The 13919-nt window shown below is 34.9% G+C and overlaps 1 protein-coding gene across 3 annotated transcripts in view; it reads right to left on the bottom strand.

The window, feature by feature from the left end:
* The window catches only part of LOC126716049 (uncharacterized), a 120077-nt gene that overhangs the window by 12736 nt on the left and 93422 nt on the right, over nt 1–13919 (bottom strand). Inside the window, exon 1 of one of the 3 annotated variants that reach the window (XM_050416962.1) lies at nt 312–492. The exons of the other annotated variants lie outside the window; for them this stretch is intronic. The gene's annotated coding sequence lies outside the window, so the exon portion shown is untranslated. Of the gene's footprint in view, nt 1–311; nt 493–13919 lie in introns of those variants that run through there. 3 annotated transcript variants of the gene reach the window in all.

Here is a 13919-nt window from a genome sequence, read left to right as displayed (position 1 = left end):
ACCCATTTCTCAGCAAAATTCATCTGATTAATTTGCATCACAGAAACTTCATGACAACTCACCAAATCACCATACACACATGTACAAAAATGCAGACTTTCAGAACACAAATACCCACAAACACTAACACATACATACATATATGCATGTCGAATTTTCACGTCAATTTTCAATTAGACCATGAAAAATGAAGTGGGTCAAAGCAAGTGATTAATCCAACAAACTTAAGACAAGCAAAGATTTAACATCGTCCAATGCAACACATAAATCATAAATGCAAAACAAATTGGATGAACCATACGATCTCTAACCTGAGAAGTTTTATTGTCAGACTGATGAAACTAAGAACTGGTTGTGCAGAGAAAGAAAGAGTTCGACGAATAGTTGTTTTGTCTGAGTCAGATGCGTTTGCGTGGTCTGAAAATCTTATGTAAGAGTCAGATTTTGACCGTTTTTTTTACATTGACAGATTTTTATGGTTACCTTTTTTTTCCTGTCTTCTCATTCCTTGCGTTTTTTTTATGACCGGATTTTTATTAGAAACACGCCAAATTTCACTACTGACTGAAATGGATGACTTTCATCTCAATTCTCATTAAAAATAAATAAAATAAAACAAAAAAGCCCTGAAATGGATGACTTTTTTGTTCATTACTTTTTTTTTAGAAGGATTATGTACACAAGTTTTTTTTGGAAAAAAACTAAATATGACACGATATTATTAGTTTTAATTTGAATATATTATTTAAATTACTTTTTTTAGTCTATTAGTAATAAACTGTTACGTAAAATTTATTATGAAAATATTATGGATATAGCATTATCCTTACTTTTTATATGAAACTATCATCTGCAGACTTACCGTTGATCAATTCAATAAATTAAAGTGTTATTTTTTTTTTTTAAATCATTCAAGTGTATTTTTAGTTAATGGCCTATTTAATAATATACATGACTTATTTAAAATAATACATATAATTTTTTTTTAATTCGCTAATTACAATGAGAGATATTGATGAATTTATGACTAGACAGCAAACACAAATTAAGAGGTATCAAAATGTATTTTTGCTTATCGTCTTTTCTCCACACACACACACACAAAGTATTTTTGCCAAAAACAAAAGTAAAAGAAACCAAATCTGTTTATTATTGTGGTAATCATAGCCCCACATGCGCTATGATGTTTGAAGTAAAACGAAAGGGTGAGGGATAAAAGAAAAGAAAAGAAGGATGTGATTCGTGGGGTATGATATAAAATTTATTTAGTACCATGTTACTTTTCTTATTATCTTTTTGACATATCAAAAATTTGTAAAAATATATTTTAAAGATGTTTAAATGTTTTTTCTTTACTTAATTTTACCATGTTATAAAAATTTAATATTTATTCGTATTTTGATTCTCAACAAAAATAATATATATATATATATATATATTCATACTTTAATCATAATTAATTACTAAATCGATTATGATTTAAAAACCTTGGTAATACTTTTTGATAATGTACAGAAAATCAGTAGGCTGAATGATCCGGGCTTCAATGGGCTAGTGGTTGCTTGGAAAGCCTGAAAAGAAAGAAACACGAGATCAAAGGTGATCGAGGTAAATTGGCCAAGAACCCTCCGATACTTAAGTTAGTTTTTCCTCTAGAACTCAAGAATTCCAACTTTAGGAGTAGTGGAAACTTATTTTCATTTGATGTGGATGAGTCCTTATATAGTGAGCTTTGGAGTGGTTACTTGTTTAGTAATTTCCTCGACGTGAATAGAAGTTAGAAGGTTCAGACTTAACTTCCACAACTGCTATAGAAGTTAAAAGGTTCGATCTTATTTTCTACAACTGCCATTAGAAGTTAAGAACTTAGTGGAAAGTTATAATGATGAACAAGGGTTTTGCTCATACTTCAAAATAGTAGAACGTGGCTAGAATTATAAGCTTTTGAACATAAATCCATTCTGAAAACTTCTAAGTGTAGAGAGGTTGTCCAGGTGCTTTCATGATGGACGACATTCTTCCCCTCAAACGACCTTCTTACCCTCGGACGACCTTCTTATATTGGGATAACTTTCTTGGACTTCGATGACACTATGGACGAACCGGAGATGGTCCAATTATTGGTTCACCATCACTTTTTATTTTTTAGTCCTTGGTAATACATTGAATATAAATCTTTGCTAATTTCTTTTTTCTTTTTGGAAGGCCTGGACATAATATATATATAGACGCATGTTGGATTTTCTTATTAAACATTTCAAGAAGGTTACTATCTGGATAACCTTAAATCTACATTAAAAATTTATTAGTTTATATGGAACTTTTTAACACAAAAAGTCATTTTAATATAGGTTGACTACAATAAGGCATGATAATCAACAATGACAAGTTTATATTAGTAATGAATTATTCTAAATTTTTATAAAAATTTATGTACAAAAGTTTAACAATAGTTAGTAAAAAAAAACTTATAAATTTAGAATAAAAATATAAAATTTATCAAGTACCAAAACACTTGTAATGGCAAAACTTTCCATAACCCGTTGAAAAAAGAAAAAAAAAATACTTAGTAAAATTCAAACATAATATTTTTAAATACAATTTAATAATTAAAATTTTTAAACAATGAATTTAATTATGAAGTAAGATAATTTTGAAAACATGCCCTCTGCTAGAGGGCATGTTAATACACAACATTTTAAATATTAATTTAATAAAGTTTGGTCAATCAGATGTTAATTGAAGGAAAATTATTTTTCCCTTTGAGTTTGGGGTAGAATATCATTTCCCCAAACTTAAAGAGAGAGAAGTATAATTTTTGTGTATATATAAAAATTAGGATTAACTATGGTATCAGTTTCATAATAATTACTTTTTTCTTATAGATCAAGACATCAAAAAATTCTTTTTTTAATTATTTTTTGAAATAGGTGGGATTGCTTTGATCACAATTTTTTGGAGTACATATATTTATTTAACTACAATAGATTTTATCATATTAAATCACACCAAATTTCAATCTATAATATTAATATACTAATAATGAACAAAAGAAACTAGTATTGTGCATACGCAGTGCATGGTTATCCAAAAACAAAGAAAACTCAGAAGCTTTTTTTAACTTATTTAAAAAGATTGTGTTAATTTATTTAAGGGTAAATTATGTATTTGATCTCTATCATTAATAACATATTTCAATTTGGTCTCTAAATTTTCAATTGTGTTAATTTGACTTCTAACATTTCAGTGCCATGTCAATTTAGTCACTACCATTATCTTTGGATGGAAATTGTTGTAGTAGCAAATGCCTAAAATAAAAAGGTAGTTTATTGTCACATCAATGGAAAATAATTTTTAATTTTGGCCATTTGTTACGTCGCAATTTCCATCCAAAATTGCTGCTATAGGGTATGAACCTATAGTGGCATTTTACAGTACAATAGTTACGATACAATAGTGGCGTTAAAATTGCCGCTTAGGGTTTAGGTCTATGGTTACGGTACAATAGTGGTGTTTTGTGGCACCACTATAGTCCAAAGGGACCTATAGCAGCGTTTTTACGACTTATAGTGGCGTTTGAAAACGTCACTATAGCTCTTGTTTTTTGTAGTGAGATAATGGTATGGACTAAATTGACATAATTGAAATATTATATATCAAATTGAAATCTAGTGTAAAGGATGGATACCAAATACATAGTTTACCAATTTATGTAATCCCTTAACTTAGTCTATTGACATTAGCAAACCCATTAGCCTTTTGACAAAGGATAGCATTTTCCAGGCCAAAGACACAACGATATAAAATATAGGAAAATCTAGAATTAGTCTGTCCAAGTTAAGACAAACACAAATTAATAATACAGTAGTAACAAAAATTGAAGAATAGGAAATATCCTAAGTCCTAACCTATTGTGCTTGTTTTCTCCTGAGGAGGTTGATTATTATTGTTTTCTGGCTTTCTCCCTTGGATGTATTATCGGATGTGGGCGATCCCTCTAAACTTGATAGATTTTGTTACTAAATCGTGTAAAGCCTGTGTATTGTGGATAAGTTTGTAGTTTATTTTGTTTATTGGATAAAAATATATTTATGCAATAAAAATTCATTTTTATTGTGAAAATAAGCTTTGTCCAAACGATTTACAAGAACAAAATTTGGTTTCTTCAAATTTTGATGGTTGAAAAAGAGTACATTATTATATTTCAACATGTGTGAAAGGCATGTTGCATGGGTAAAGTGGCTAATTTTCATCTGTTAGGATTTTAAAAACAGTTTTAGTTTTTTTTATTATAAATATTTTTAGTAGATGGTTTTAGGTGAGATTTTTAGGGTTTATAAAATTATTCTGTAATAGTTTCTAAATCATATTCATTCATTTTTATTTTTTTTACAATGAATAGATTGGATTACACTATATCATAAACAATTTAAATATAGATCAAAATTTAGTATTAGTTAATATTTATTTAAAATATCAAAATATCTTTAACATTTTTCTTTTAAAATGACCAAATACATCAAAGCTCCAAATAATCAATATGGCGCTCCTCATGCTTTCCCCCCTATTTTGTTTGTTTCGTTATTAACATTTTCTAAAAAATAAATTATTTTTTTCAAAAGTATTTTCTAGAAAACTAATTCATTTTCCTATGTTTGATTGTGCCCTTAAAATGAGTTAAAAAACTAGCTCTTAACTTCCTTTATTGTTGTGGAAAACAACTCAATCTCATACTAAATTAAATAAAGAAAGTTAAAATAATGTAAAATAAAATAATTTTCTAGAAAATACTTTTTTTTAAATCATATTTAAGAAAATCTTAATGTCGAAACATATATATGGTCCACTTCACTTCTATCAAACCAAAAGAGTGAATAAGCGCTTCTTTTTGCCTTGCAATCTCTTCTTTAACCAAACAATCTCACTTCTTGGTCCATTAAAATGACGCACTACTTGATTTCTTATATAAGTATTAGGCTAGTCTACGCCTAGTCCAAACTAACTAATCATCTACCACATGGCCCACATGGGTGCTACTCACTGCAAGCTAAAGCCTTGACATTAAAAATTAATTTTTTTTTTTTTTAAAAAAAAAAAAGAAGGAAAAGAAAGAAAGAAAGCAAGCTAAATCATAATTTTTGTTTGAGAGAACCTTTTTTTTTTTTATGTAGAGAAAAGCTAAATCATAATTTAGTAATATTAAATTAATACATAAACTTTAAAAATAAAATAAATTTTATCTTTTAGGCTCACATTTACATAAAAACTATCAAAAACTATACTTAGTATTTCATATTTAACAAATAAGTTACCACAAACTACAAAAAACTAAACGGACACTTAATCCTGTTGAATTAAAATTATTCCAACAAACATGAGGGTTTTTTTTTTTTTTTTTCCTAGCATTTACTTAATTATTTAGTAAGTATAGAAATTTGATAAAAAGAGAAAAAATGTGAAAAAAAAAATATAAAAAACCAAAGGAGAATAGAAGCATGTGCTACGCATTCCTTATTATACATTTTCGTACACATTTCTTGTGAAATAAGAATTTTGAAAACGTGTATTTTGAAAATAGGATTTACTGAAATTTTTTTTTTTTTTTTTTTTTAAGTTAGGATAAAAAAATGTTATCATCACTCTAAATAAAAACAAAAACACAAAACAAATAGAAGCGTGTGATAAAAAAAAAAAAACAAAAAACAAAGAGGTAATTACATTCCTCTCCCTTAAGATTTAGGGAAATGACACTTCATCTCAAACTTGAAGAAAAAAAAAACACTTCTCCCCTTGACATCTGATTGACCAAACTTTGTTAAGTTAATATTATAAATGTTGTGTTCAGCAACTGGATGAACTTCATTATTGTGGATGAAGAGGTTTCCCGTTTGTAATTCTCCTTAAGTTTTTATTTTCTTAACCATGCTTTACAATGCTTATGAACAAAATTAGAGTTGCATCTCTCTCATTGCCCCCAATCCCTTCTCCCTTTCTATTCTTTTTTGGCACTCATCTTGCAAATGGTTAACTCTACCTAGCAACTCACAATTACACAGAAAATCTAACTAAAGTTAGATTTTAGTGACGTTTTTAAAACGCCGCAAATAATCCCTACAGCGATGTTTTAAAACGTAGCTAAAAAGCAAGAGGACAAATCCTATAGTGATGTTTTTGAAACATCTTGATTATTTGCGGAGTTTTAAAAAGGTCACTAGATATATTTTCCTACATTATAAACAAAAATGTTATATTATATAGTGATGTTTTCAAAAACGTCACTAAAGTTTTTTGAATGCCGTTAAAGAGTTATAAATGGCGACATTTTTAAAAACGTCGCAACAGACTTATAGTGATGGCTATCTTGCAAGGCTTTCGAACGTCACAAAAAAGTCGTTGTAGACCATTTGTGTCTACGGCAATGATTTTTAGGTTTTTTGTGACGTTTTACAAATAAATAAGTAAGGTAAAAGGGCAGATTTCTTGTAGTGCTAGTCACCAAAGTTTTAGGTTAACTTCCAGAAATAATAGCATTATGAGTCAAAAGTCAATGTAAAAAGGATAGTCACTCTACCTATAAAAAAAGGGGGCTAATAATTAACTGTCATCTGTAGCCTGATGAGAACAAATCCAGTTCTGGTTTTTTGAAATTATTACTTCAATTCAGCTCAAGAAAAAATGTATTAAATTTTCAACCACAAAGAGCACATATATGGTATGTACTAAGTTTCAAGTTAGGTCGATAATTTTACAAAATAAATAGGCAAGGTATATAACTACATATTTGATGCAAATGTTAAGTTTTATGGTTCTTCCTATTTTATTGTTTGATGTCTTTTTTAGCGACACATGGTTTATAAAGGTCTTGAATTCATGTCTTCGAGCTCGCTAAACAACACCTTGGGTTACTCCCAAGGGATTCATCCCTATAATTACAAAATGTATTTGGGACATAGGGACTATACTATCTAAAGGAATTAGTCAAGTGATCTAAGAAACCTGGACACCCACATAAGGGGGAAAATTCCTTAGAACAAGATTTGTATAAGTGTGTAACTATTTGGTTATTGGCATGAACCATTAATTTTTTAGTAGGAAAGAAAACGACATTGCCTATCATAACTTCTCTTTTCTTTTTCATTATTTGATAACCAGTTAGAAATTCTTATTTAACTCAATAAACTGAATACATGTAAAGTAGACAACTTATAAAGTCCAAAGCCAGCTACAAAAAGCTAGCCATAGGCTAAAGCTACAACACACGTAGCTAAGGAAAAGGCACCTATATAAAAAATTAAATCCGGCCATAGTCTACAACTATAACAACATAGCTACGAAAAGGCACCTATATAAAAACTTAAATCTGAGAAGCCATCAGATTTTGGTACTCATTCAGCAGACCCTTTGCACCACTCAAAATATACCTTTGATGAGTTTGTTTTTGCTCAAAGCACACCTTTTTTCAGGCATTCCAAATAGCCCACGCCACTGTTGCCCAAAGTTCCAAATCGCGTTGGTCTAAGCTCTATACCATGAAATTGAACAGCAAGAAAAAGTTGTGAGCCTCATTGGAACACTTTTGAATCTTTCCCTTAACCAAGGCCCACACATTCCTGGCAAGGGGACACTCCCACAGGATATGCCTAGTCGTCTTAGGTTTTGCCTGACACAACCCGCACACCTCCATAACGTGAACCTTTCTTCTGCGCAATTTGTCTCGAGTGGGTAGATTGTTAGAGCACGCCCTCCACATGAAGGTTCTGACTTTTGGGGGTACATTTAGTGTCCAGAGTTTCTTCCAGGTTGGCTTGTCTGTCTGGGCCTTTGAGTGCTCCAATACTTGCTACTGCTTCAATCGGAGCGCTACCTGGTAAGCAGTCTTGACTGAGAAGGTCCTTGACTTATTCTCCATCCATATAAGGGAGCCCCTAGCATGTGTATCATTAAGGGATAATGCTAGAATCTCATTCCGAGTTCTAGCTGTGAATAGTGCATGGACCTTGCCTCGATCCCACTGTCTTATGTCAGCATCCATTAAGTCACTAACCTTCAACTTAGGGTCGGGTTTACCGTTGAAGATAGGGTCATGAGATGACCACTTGTGCGTAATGACACCAATACACTTACCATCGCCTATTTTCCATTTCGAACTAGCAATGATCACGTCCCTAGCAGACAGAAGACTTCGCCATACGAATGAAGGATTGTGGCCCAGTGGGGCCTCTGAGAACGTGCTCCTAGTGAAATACTGGGCTTTGTTCACTCGATAGAAGAGAGATTGAGTGCCATGAATCAGTCGCCACTCTTGCTTTGCCAACATTGCAAGGTTAAAGGCATTGATGTCTCGAAACCCCATACCACCTCTATCCTTGTCCGTACACAGCTTCTGCCAACTCACCCAATGGATCTTTTTCTCATTGCATTTTTTACCCCACCAATATCTGGCCAAGGTCGAGTTGATGGCGTCACACATTACTTTTGGAAGCCTAAATAAGCTCATGGCGTAAGTCGGTATAGACTGCGTAACCGACTTCATAAGTATCTCACAACCATCCTTGGAGATGAATTTCTCCTTCCACCCTAATACTCTCTTAGTAACACGTTCTTGGATTTCCCTGAAGGTGGTTGTCTTAGTTCCACCCCCAACCATTGGCAAACCTAACTACTTCTCGCAATCAGTCATGATTCTGGCTCCAAGCATATTTTTTATTGAGTCTCGTGTGTCTTGTCTGGTGTTACGACTGAAAAAAAAAATGACGTTTTCTGCTAGTTAATGGCTTGTCTAGAGGCTGATTCATATTGTGATAATATGTTGAGCAACACTTGGCACTCTTGAACCGTGGCTTGACAAAACAGTAGGCTGTCATCGGCAAAGAGCAAAAGAGAAATGGTCACTCCATGCTGACAAGATACAACTCCTTTAAAAGATCGATTTGCTTCAGCCTTACGAATCATTGCGGACAAGCCTTCGGCACATAGAAGGAACAAATATGGTGAGAGGGGATCGCCTTGCTTGATTCCACAAGTGGGTTTGACCAGACCACGAGGCTCTCCATTGATGAGGATCGAGTAAGAAGTGGTGCAAACCATTTCCATAGCCAGCCGTATCCATGTATCATCAAAGCCGAATTTAGTCATCATATTCCGTAAAAACAGCCACTCAACCCGATCATAGGCTTTGCTAATGTCCAACTTCACCGCCATTTGACCTCGTTTCCCTTTCCTCTTATTTCTCATCCTGTGTAACAACTCAAAGGCTACAGTGGTATTATCAATGATTAAGCGATTAGGAAGAAAGGCACTTTGAACATCAGAGATAATATTAGGCAATATTAATTTGATGCGATTAGCCAAAACTTTTGAAAATAATTGTGATATCACATTGCCTAAGATGATGGGGTGACAATCTGAGATGTACAATGGCTCCTTCTTCTTAGGGATACGAATAATGTGGGTATAGTTCATCTTGTGTAGGAGGTGGCCGAGTTCAAAACAGAAAGGACAACCCTAACCACATCATTCCCTAAAATATGCCAATATTTTTGAAAAAAGAACGGGGACATACCATCAGGGCCCGACGACTTGGATGGATGCATTTGGAACAAAGCTCGCTTTATTTCCCCTAGTGTGTATGGTTGTAAGAGTTGGTGGTTCATGTCTGGGGTTACTAGCCTGTCTACGGGGTCTAAAACAACCTCCATGTTAGTTGGTTGAGCCGAAGTAAACAAGGCTTTGGAGTACTGCTCCGTTGCATCTGCAATTTCATCATCCGTGGTACACTATTCATCGTTGGCATTAAAAGTCCCAGCAATGTGATTCTTTCATCTTTGTTGGCTTGCCCGTTAATGAAAGAATTCGATGTTCTTATCACCCATAGGAAGCCAAATGGACCATGATCATTGTCTCCACGCCACCTCCTCATGGTACAGTAATGAGTTTATATCAACCCGTATACCCCGAATGGCCTCATTGTTCTTTGCCTTATTCTGGTTGGCCAGTTCTTCTAGAAGCTTGTGCTTATGTTAGTCTCTCCTTAGCATTCCCAAAAGTCATACGGCTTCACCGCACCAGGGCTTGTCTACACTGCTTAATCTTTTCAAAAAGTTGAAACATTGGGCTCCCCTCACATACTGACCCTACCCATGCCTCACGGATGGTGTCTTCACATGTTGGGTGGGTCACCCATTTTTCCTCAAACCTATGTGGGATTTTCTTCTTTCTTGTAGGCGTACTTGGGTTGTGAGTGCTAACCATAAGTGGGACATGATCAGAGTAAGAAGAGTATTGATGCGTGACTTTAGCATGTGGGAACTGTTCTCTCCATTCCAACGTGGCACAAGCCTGATCTAAGCGTGCTTGAACAAAGTTGTTGCTCTCCCGTCCATTACTCCATATGTAAATGTTCCCCTAAAAGCCTAAGTAGATTAGGGGCACCCCCAATTACCGGTACCCTTCGCGTAACTTCCATTCCTTAGTTTGAGCTTGCTCGCGAACTAAGACAAAGAATAGTCAAATAAAGCTTCCCGAAAGTCCAGCATAAGGTGTAGGGGCTTTGGGATACAACCCTGTTTTTCTTCGGACACCAAGATTTCATTGTAATCCCCCACACATAACCATAGGACTGAGAATCTAGAAGAAAGGTGGCGTAAAAGCTGCCATGTCTCGTGCCGCTTATGCTCTTCGGGTCGACCATAGAATCCAGTCAACCTTGAGGGTGTGTTACTGTTATAAAAAATAAGAGCATCAATATGGTTAGGGGAGTAAGTTTGAATATGTAAGTTCGTTTCAGCTGTCCAGAGCATTGCTAGCCCACCACTTCGGCCCTCACTCGAAATTGCCAACATGGAGGGGTAATGTAGATCAGCCTGAATGTGTTTCATCTTCTCACCAGATTTCTTTGTCTCAATGAGAAACAAAACATTAGGCACTTTCTCCTTTACCAAAAAGGTAAGGGCATTCACTGTACGTTGGTTCCCAAGCCTTCGGCAATTCCAGCTTATCACGATCATTGTGCTCGGCGAGACTGGCCATCAGCCTCCACCGTTGATGCAATTTTGTCCAAATCATGTCCCTCAGACTAAGTACGTTTTCGAGGTTCCTTGGTGCTTACCACCTTTGTGCTACATTCAGTTTCCAACCTTCCTCTTTTTACGCCAACCACATCATGGTTCAAGTCATTAGTGTGCATGGAAATAGTCGTGGGCCTTAGAGGCTTTTTGCCCTTACCCTTCTTACTATCTTTTGCATGGGATACCTCTTGTGTACGTGGAATTTGTAGTGGGTGCACAATTCCCTTGTCATGCATCGTCCTATCCAATCTTATGGGGTCTATAGCTGGTTGCATGTAAGAAACAGGCACACTAAATAAGCCACTATGCGTAGCTGTCATCTCACTGATAACTTTTCTCGTGTCTGCGGGCCCTAGTGTAGAGCTAGTTTCCTTTGGTGTAACGTCAACTTTCAATACAGTAGGAATGGGATCCCGTGAAACCCGCTCAGTCATATTCTCCTACGAAAATCGCGTGATGGCCAAAAAATCCGCCGAGATATCATTCATATCAAAAGAAGCATTATCCTCGATTAACGCTACGTGTTGGTTGGAGTCCGTCAAAACCCCAGTGGCTTCGTGGCTGTTTATTAGGACCCTGTCATCACCGGTCTCCCCAGTTGGAGCAAAAGGTGTGTCCGTTGGGTCATTCCCCGTCCGATTTTCTATCGAACCACCACTTCTCGGAGCTCTCTGTCGGAACCCAGCTTTCAACCAATCCCCATAGGGTAGTTCTTCCCCATCGGTAACCTGGATGTTGCATTCCTTGGCCTCATGACCAATTTTACCACACTTGAAACACAAACCACACAGCCGCTCATATTGAAACACGATCTAGGTCTTATCTCCCTCAGGGTTAACTATCGGGCCGCCTCTACAAATCGGTTTGTCCAACAGAGTCACCACACGGACTCGGAGAAAGCACGTTTAGTCTATGGTAAGTGCCTTACAGTCGACTTCGACAACTTGAACAAAACTTTTTCCAATCTCCAAGCCCGCCTCTGCATTGATGAGATCAAAAGGCAGACTCCAGATTTGTACCCAAATAGGCAAGTCAGTGAAAGTGACTGACTGTGCCGTCATGCCCTGTTCCCATCGCTTCAATACGAGGACCCTATTATCAAAGCTCCAGGGTCCGTTATTCACGACCCATGATACCTGGCTCTCCAATGCAAACTTAAACTGAAGCAAACTGTCGCCAACCTCGATTATCTTGAGGTTTGGTCCCATCTTCCAAACTGATCGAAGGAGGTTCTTGGCAGCTCTTAGGTTTAATGGACGAGGTGCTAAGAATTTTTCGAGAAGGCTAAGGGAGCACTCTTCTAGGGTTTTATCCCTTCTATCTGGCCTTACAAAGATAACTTCGCCTTCCTTTGAAATTAACTTAATCCAATGCAATCGATCAATAACTTCGGCATCCATCTCAGTGCTCGAGATTTCAGTCCCTTGGTCTAGTACCTTCAAAGACCAGTGAGGTGTAAAAGAAAGAAAAGGGGGGAAGAAAGAGAAAAAGAAATACAAAACCACGAGGAAGAGTCATGGTGAAGAAAGGTGGCTCACCCTAGGTGAGAAGGAAAACTCCTAGCGAGCGGAAAAGAAATTTTTTTTTTTTCTTCTCTTTTCAATAAGTGGTAAAATGATGTGAAAATAAGTTATATTCCTTACATTTCTAAAAAAGAGTAATGTGATAGCCACAAAATGTTATATTCCTTATATTCCTTTTCATATTTATATCTATATCTATATACTATATAAAAATGGAAGCGTAGTAATTAGGTCACCTCATCTGCCACATAATCATTAATTTTCTTATTTATTTTATACTCTAATTTTTTTTTTTTTTTTTTTTTGCATTACTAAAAATATGAATATATTGATGTTCCACATTTATTTAGGGCTGTTTAATTTAACTATACATAAAACTTTGCTTTTACATTTTTATCTACTTTAATTTAAATTTTTATAACTACAGGTGCGTTTGGATATTGCTTATTTTGCTAAAAATTGAAAACACTGTAGCAAAATAATTTTTAAATGTGTGAATAGTACCATAAGATCCATTTTTAATGAAAAAGTTGTTGAAAAAAGAGATTTGTGGGTCCTATAAGCAATGCATAGGACCCACTGATGTGACACATTTCAATGCAAAATTTGCACTTTCAAAGAGGTAGTGGGTCCCATGCATAGTACTGCACGAGACCCATTGGCAGGTCTGTCACTCTCACGTTCATGTGCTTCTCAAATTAAAAAAAAAAAAAAGAAAAAGAAAAAAGAAAACGTAGACGCACAGATGGTGCTTTTCAGCACTATCCAAACGCTCACTAAACATTGAAATCAATGAAATATAAAAAACTTTGCCTATACATATTAATCCACTTTAATTTAGATGTTTAGAAGCAAAGAATGAAATCAATGAAAATAATGTCTATAAAAATATATTCACAAATCTTGGTTAATCTTTGATGGTAGAAATGATACAACCTAATAGCTGCCTCGTAGAAGGAGCTCAAATCAAGCATGTTATAGATCTACAATAGGTTTGTACCCTTATTGTCCTATCCTTTCTTAATTCTATATGTTCCATCATGCAAGTATTTGTTTTGTCATTTTATTTACAATGTTGAATGCTTTTTGTTAGAGATATATATTAGACATATTAGCCCAATATAATAGGCCTAAGCCTAATCCTACTTATACTAGTAGTCTAGGGTTTAGTCGCCTATATATACTCATGTTAGGGTTCATTGTAACACAGGTTATTGTACTACACTCTTATACATAATAAAGATGTAGCCCTTAAGAGATTCCTCCGTGGATGTAGGCCAACAAGGCTGAACCACGTAACACTCGTGTTCTCAGTGTTCTTATTCTATAT

This window comes from Quercus robur, chromosome 2, assembly GCF_932294415.1.
Source record: "Quercus robur chromosome 2, dhQueRobu3.1, whole genome shotgun sequence".
NCBI classification, from domain to species: domain Eukaryota; kingdom Viridiplantae; phylum Streptophyta; class Magnoliopsida; order Fagales; family Fagaceae; genus Quercus; species Quercus robur.
The sequence above is the reverse complement of the archived record's forward strand: the minus strand, read 5'-3'. Positions and strand labels throughout refer to the sequence as shown.